We start from the raw sequence: 7,785 nt of genomic DNA on the forward strand, positions 1-7,785 counted from the left end.
TTAGGAAGTAATATGATTTTAACTATATTAAACAATTCACATTATATTTGTGCATATATCAGTGTAGATATAGCATATAAGGAGTGATACCAATTCTTAACTAATGGACATTGCATATTAGAACTGAAACTCTTTTATTTACATGTATATATTTCATAAGATTTCATTAACTTTTTACAAAATTAAATTTAAATTTGGCTTTAAATAATTTTGATTTCAGTGATATTTAATTGTACTTTCTATTTTGCCTTAATTTTAATATAGTTTTGAATAATTCAGAAGAAAAATAACAAAATAATCATGTTTTGCTTATTTTAATTTACTTTTTTAATGAAAATCATCCAAATTTTGTGTACTTTTTAATAGCTTTATTTTTAATCCTTTAAATCATTATAAGCAATTGAACATGCATTATGTGAAAATATGAATTATAATAACATAATTAGTGGTTTCACCAAAACGAGGACAAGAAAAATAAATTTTTAAAAATAAATATACAATAGTTCTTAAATCGTGTATCATTTTCATTACTTATTGAAATGTTGGTATTAGAACAGACATTCACAATAATAATTGTCTTTACTATTTCGCCAACCTTTAATCACATTAAAATCATGGCATTACACATTTTTTACCATATACGAAGAAATACTTATTAGAGTCAGAGTATAAAGGTATTTTATCTAACTCTTTGTTAGCTTATAATTTATAATGTAGCTTATAATTCTTAAATATTAGACAAATAATATGTGGCATTTTGTTTATATTTCTACCCCAGGGCCCACAAATGGAGAAACAGTCCTGTGAGACAGACCCAGTGCCTGTTGTCCAGGGCTTAGGGTCAGGCGCGGGTCCCAGTAGGCCATTGTAATTACTGTTGTGACACAACAATAGAGTGCCAGGAAAACACGAGGAGTGGGGTGTGGTCAGGGACGACTTCCTAGAAGAAGTTATTTCTAGGCCGAGTTGTTAACCAGGTAAAGGGATGGAATGGGTAGAAGTGAAGAAAACAGAGTTTCCAGCAGATAGAACAGTGTATGTAGGGGCAGCAGTTTTTTGTTTGTTTGTTTGTTTTTTTAATAAAGGACCATATTGTAAATATTGGAGGCTTTGCAGGTCATACAATCTCTGTTGCAACTATCAACTCTGCTAAATAGTGTATATTGTACCATTTATGTACTGTAGACACTATGTAAATGAATGGATATGGACGTGTTCCAGTAGAACTTTATTTACAAAACAGGCAGCAGACCTTCAGATCCTAGTTTGCCAACTCCTTGGTATATGGGGAGGCCCAGAGTTGGGAGAGAGCATACTCGAGGGACTAACAGTTGATCAGTATGGCTGACATACACAGGATGGGATGGATACAGGGAGTGATAAATCTGGGAAGAAGAAGGCTGCAGAAAGTCTCTGAGAGAAGTCTGGATGCAGAGACTGGAGAGAATGCTGCTGTAGGCATCTGGAACTAGGGTAGCAGTGGGCAGTGAAAAAAAGTGAATGGTTCAGAGAGAGATTCACTGAGTGGTAGTAGGGAGAAACAGAGAAGTCAAGCCCGACTTCCCAGACTCATGGCAGGCAGTGGGTAGGCAGTGCTGGGGCAGGTGGGACACCTGGGGAAGCAGACTTGTGGGGAGGGTGAGAATAGGTGATGGGGTCTATTCCCCAGAAGGCTCAGTTTGGTTCCTGCCACACATACTTGGCTATGTATATGTAGAAATTATTTTTTGTCAGAAATGTGGCTGGCAGTTTCTATGAAAGTAAAGTCTACAAATCCTGAGAAAAGCAGAAGGAAGCTGAACATGCAGAGCTAAATACCTTTGTAATGACAATCCTGGGGAATAATTACTATTGACAGGTTTTCTCTAGCCTGTGGGGACTGCACGCTTTAGTTATTCTCTCGTTCCCTTTTATTCACAACTAATTTCATAATACCACAAGGACCCAGGATCTGCTGGTAACAAAGGCCAACTTAGTCAGGAAAGACAGCTTTATTCAGGCAGTAAATCTGGTCAACCAGATGGATTGGCGCTTCAGACGTCAAGTGTCCCAAGATGCAGGATTTGATGCTGGCTCAGGGGTGGTAGTGGGGGGAGGTGATTTTCCTATAGCCCCTCACCTACAGCCCCCCTGTCCCGGAGTGGTAGCCTATGTAAAATGAGGATGTTCTGGAGAGGTGGGTGAGGGGAGCAGGCTTGTTGAGCTCTCCTCAACACATCCCCTCACCGCAGTCGGTTAACTTAAAGCATTGTTTCATCTGTTGGAACAAAGGTAGCATTTGCATCAGTGAAACAATTAGAGATTCTCTGGATGTGGATTTATGGGCCTATGACATTTGTCATCCATCAGGAGTAAACTCTGTAGAGCACCTGCCTTGGAACAAATGCTGCTGGGGCTATTTGAGGAACCGTGGTCCCAATGACACAGCGGGAAGCAGGTGCCATGTCATGCCTCTTAGGGGTCTGACTGGTATGTCGTAGGCCTCCATCATCTCACCTGGATGGTGGCCTTCCTGATTCCCCTCGCCCCCTTCCAGTCACTTACCCACCGTGCTGCCTGAGTGACCTTTCTAAAATGTAAATTGGATCTTGTCACTCCTCTATTTAAAAGATTTTAATGGTTGCCTATTGCATTTAGAAGAAATCCAAACTTCTCACCATGGCCTACACACCTGACTGCTGTGGCCCAGGTCTTCCTCTCAAGCCTTTCTCCCCTAGTTTCTTCCAGCCCAACCATCTCAGCTTTCTCTTAGTTCTTCCAATACTCCAAGCTCTTCCCACTTTGGGGTCCTTATTCCCTTATCCTAGAAATCTCTCTGCATCTCCAACCTCTAACATGGCTGTCTCCTTCTCGTATTTCAGATATCCACTTAAAAATCACCTCCTTAGAGGGGACTTCTCTGATCACCTAGGCCAGGTTGAGACTCCCTGTCTTATTCTGGCATAGTGCCATGTTCCTTTCATCATGAAACTTGACATAGTTTATAATTTTACAATTATTTGTTTGCTTGTTTATTATTTTATCCCACCTACACACTAGACTGAAAGCTGCTTAGAAGCAGGGACCATAATTAATTTGTTCAACACTATATTTCCAGAAACTAGCACAGTGCCTGACACATGTGTGCACTCAATAAATACTTGTCGAGTAAATGAGTAAGTGGCATTCAACTGATCCATCAATTGATGGATGCATTCATAAGTGTGTATATCCATGTTTACTTGTTTGATTTCTGCTCCAGTTACCTACTGCTGGGTTACAAACCACTGATATAGTGGCTTTGAATAACGACTTATTATTTCTCGTGTTCTGTGCATTCAATGGTCCCAACTGGGCAGTTTTTCTTGGAGTATCTCATATGGTTGCAGTCAAAAGGCAGCTCAGGCTGGAGTCATCTGAAGTGACAGCTGATGTTGGCTGTCAATAGGGAGCACAGCTAGGGTGTCAACTACAGTCTCTACATGTGGACTCTCTACGTGGCTTGGGCTTTTCATAGCTTCATGGCTAAGTTCTAGAGGAAGTGTCCCAGGGACGTGTCTTCTTGTATCTAAGACACCCAGACAGAAGCTGCAAGGCTTCTTATGACCTAGACTCACGAGTCCCACAGTGTCATTTAAACCATATTCCAGTAGTCACAAGTTGCAAGGCAACCCAGATTCAAGGAAGGAAATTGATTGATTAATTAATTAATTTTATTTATTATTTTTATTTTTTTTAATGCCTATAGCACCCGGTCTTCCTAGGTGGTCTCCCATCCAAGTGCTAACCAGGCCCTACCTTGCTTAGCTTCCGATATCAGACGGGATCAGGCGTGTTCAGGGAGGCATGGCCGTACACAAGGGCACAAGGGAAGAAACTTAACATGTCACAAAGGCATAAATACTAGTTCTGAGAGTCACGGTTTGCTGGTGGCCATCTTTGCACACTAGCTGCCACAGTCTCTTATATCATGATTATGTGGGTGTTTCTATTCATAGTTTACATTCCTTTGTTTATTTCTCTTAGGCTCTTTTCCAAACCTTCTATAATTTGTCTTCTTTATTGCAATGATAGTTACTAGTAAAGGTTGAGCATCTCTTCCCCAAGTTTTCAGAGGGCTGATATTAGTCATTCAATATCTAGTGACTCCAGGAAACTGGTCTACATTTTGGCTGCTAACCTGCGGTGGGGGGAGCAGCAGTCTTTCTGCGCCTCTTGGTGTGGTGGAAGAGAGGCCAGTGCTGCTGGTCACCATCCAGGAATCTTGGTGCTCACTGTTCATTGCTGAGAGCAGGGCACTAACCCCAGCCAGCATTCTCAGCACTGAAATCACTGGCTTTGAGAGCCAAGCCCGAGGAGAATTGAGTTTGGGATAGTTTCAAGGCTAGAAGATGCCAGCCCTGTCCTCTGTTTTGCCTTGTAGCTAGTGTTTTTATCCAAATGTGAAAAGCTCTCCCTCTCTACCTCTCCTGCGCTCCCACGACAGCCGCACCCCCCCCCCTTTCCAAATGTCCTTCCAGCTGCTATTTTTGATTCCGGCCTCAAGGCAAATGTTTCACTGTAGCAGAATTACTATAAAATTCCTTCCTGTGCTCCCACAGATAATGGGACAATTCCCTAGAGAACCTCAGGAACCTACCACTTCAGAAATGCCCCAAAGGCAATCCCAAAAGGCAGATCTAAGGAAACAGAACTATCATAGAAGGTTATCAAAGTGACGGGTCAAACAATATGATTGTTTATAATGGCACTGGATGAATCTAGGTCCATTTTCTTTCTCTTTTGTGTATCAAGTCAGTTTCAAAGCACCAGAGACAAATGAGGGGCAGAAAATAGTATTATGAAGTTTGCTGATGGACCCGTAAATATACAAACCTGGGATATAAAAAGAACTTCAGTGGGCAGTGTATAAACAAAGAGAAAAATCTTATCCAAAAACAACTTGAAAAACTGCCGAGGAAGCAGCATCCTTCAGAAAACAATGAGTCATAAATCTTTTTTTTTTTTTTTCACTCTGCTGATGGACAGAGAATACAAAGAAAGGACAAGCATGAATACTGATAATAGATGTTTCCATTTCACTGCCATTTCAGCGTGTCTAGGGAAGGTCTGAGGATGGTCTGTGTCAAGCTTTAGAAGTAAGGCTGTCTGAATTCTCACGAAAAGGATTCCTCCAATTAAACACTTCTGGAAATTTGCGTGTTCTCTTGAAGCAGTGCTCCTGTTTGCTAATTCATGCTTCAGCTATTGAAGTATAGATTTCACTTCAAACTCATTAGTCCAGTAGTAAGACAAGTTCAGATGGGCACAGGTTGTTTATTGTCTAAGAGAAAATATAAAAGTACTTCCGAAGAAAAAAAAAAAAGGCAAGTCTGAATGTAATTTACAAAAATAAAAAGTCATTTTTGATGACAGCCAAGTGTTTCTTACAGAACTCTCCCAGGGGGCAGACAAGTAGAAAGAGAGACTTATGAGGACAAATGCATAGGTGTTGAGTAAATTTGGCCTCAATCCCTCATCCCTTCTTCTCTCTATATTCCTTGCCGTGTGACTTTGAAGATCTTACCCTTTAATTCTGAGTTTGGTCATCTGAGTTACTTGGACGAAAGGACCATTCACATATATGATACAGAGGCTTAAAAAAAGCACTTGCTCAGTTGGATATGTTAGTCTTTCACTTCTGCTACTGCCAAGAGGAGAATGTGCTCAGGTTGGCTGGTTGGTCCCAGGAAGGTAGGAAGGACACATGGAACAGAGTTGCCCTGCTAAGCTCAGCTTTCAAAAGAGCCTAGCTCTTCGGGAAGAACCCAAGCCAAGAGGAAGCTTTCAGATAAACTTTTGGGATCTTTCCTTCAACTAGGGAAGGCTTTCTGTGGTTTTGGATAGGAAGAGTGGTCCTATTATACAAATTTCCACAAATGTGTCCATGGAGACATGCATGAGCGAGCGAGCCCAGCCTAGGTCAGCCAACTCCAACCAATCTCTAGATATGTGAACTATAATAATAAGGACTATGGATTATTAATGTTACACAACAATAGCTAACCAATAAAGGTGTTATGGGATCATATGGGCTTCCCAGGTAGTTACACAACCTTAGAATAGTGCTAATATCGTAAGGGTTAATAACCAAATGAATCTGTAGTGACATTAGTGGATATCTGCATAACGAGCCCACCATTTCTATTCAAAACAACAGAAAGCCTTCCCTGGTTTTAGGAAGATCCCAAGACTTTATCGGAAAGTTTGCTCTTGGCTTGGGTTCTCTGGAAGTTGACGCTGAGGTAAGGCTTCAAGAACAAGTAGTTTACTTAAGCAGTGTAAGTGTGGGAGTGGGTGATACAAGGTAGGAAAAGCAGACAATGAAGGATGTGTTTCCAAGCCAGCTACTATGAGCAACTGGAGCTTCATCCCACGGGCAAGTCTGAGAACCAACGCAGAACATGCCTGAGAGTGATCCCAATCAAGAGATGGGGAGCTGGGGGATTTCTTCAGCTCCTGCCAGTCAGTCACTGGGGAATCACATCCAGGCACTTCCAGCCAGCCACACTAGCAGCGGCCAGAGAGCACCGTCGGGCAAGGAAATGCAGGGGCTGGCCCATAGAAGTCCAGTCGTCCTGCAGTAGAAGAATTGAGGCAAAGAGATAAGGGTGGTGGCAGTGACGTTGTCTGCCACTCCTCTGTTCTGGTTTTACCTCAACTTGACCATGTGAAACCATGGGTGGTGGGCAGGTCAAGCATGTACAGGGCAGATCAGAGCCGTGGGATAGCACATGTGCCAATCAGAGCGACGTGCCCCTCCACGCCAATTTCCTTTTCTACTTCTGCACATTCTCCTATGGTTTCTCTAGTCTTCTCTCATACCCCCACATCACTTTCTAGGGTGTCCATTCCACCAGGGTGAAGATGGGTGGCTACAAGTCAACAATTCAGTTGTAGCTGATCCGTGTGATGCAGGATGAGGCGAATCCCCCCTCAAGTGGGGACTCAAGTCCCACACCAAGAGAGGGGAGGTCCTTGACTCTGTGCAGGAAAGAATTCAAGCACACACCAGAGTTAGAGACAAAAGGAAAGTTTATTAGAGAAGGAGTAACACTCCATAGACAGAGTGTGGTCTCCTCTCAGGCAGAGAATGAGAGAAACTGAGACCCCAAGTATTCAAGGAATTCTGTTTATACATGATTCTTAGTTTATGTGAAATAGTTTACACATTTTGTTTCCCTGTGTTCCTTTGATGGTGTTGTATGCAGTATTAAAGGCATGTTAGTAGTCTCAGCCTTTGTTCTGTAGGTTCCCATAGGCTAGCTGTAGGGAATGAATGGTTGAGTTTGTTTTCCTGTTTTCCTTTCATGGTGTCAATAAATAGTTTGTTCCTAATATCTGGCTGTGGGGCTGATCAGTGGGGCTGATCAGTGCGTTGTAGGCTCTAAATGGTTTAATATTTAGTTTTCATGCCTCTTTCGTATATCACATGGAACAAAGATTAATGCTGTCCATAAAATTGGAACTATAGGTCTTTTAATTTTACAACATTTACAATATTTACAATGTCGAGCTTCCTTCTAAAAACACTAGCTACAAGGCACAACCATCCTCTATGATAGGTACAGCCACCCCTGACTCCACACAGTAGCTGTGGGTTTAAAAAGCCATGCATATTGATCAGTGCTCCTCAAACTTTTTCATCAAAGTTCCATTATCGGCAGAAAAAAAGTAAACCAGGTACCCCAAACCTGCTGGTAGCCCAAGGTGAGTTTATTTGAATATAAGAATGTTTTAAATTACTTAACCTTGAGTGGTGTGAAC

At 41.8% G+C, this 7,785-nt stretch overlaps 1 pseudogene; it reads right to left on the bottom strand.

Moving 5' to 3' along the window:
• Positions 1–3,718: 3,718 nt before the first annotated feature.
• Positions 3,719–3,837, bottom strand: LOC112480085 (annotated as a pseudogene).
• Positions 3,838–7,785: the final 3,948 nt, after the last annotated feature.

This window comes from Pteropus alecto, unplaced genomic scaffold, assembly GCF_000325575.1.
Source record: "Pteropus alecto unplaced genomic scaffold, ASM32557v1 scaffold134, whole genome shotgun sequence".
NCBI classification, from domain to species: Eukaryota; Metazoa; Chordata; class Mammalia; order Chiroptera; family Pteropodidae; genus Pteropus; species Pteropus alecto.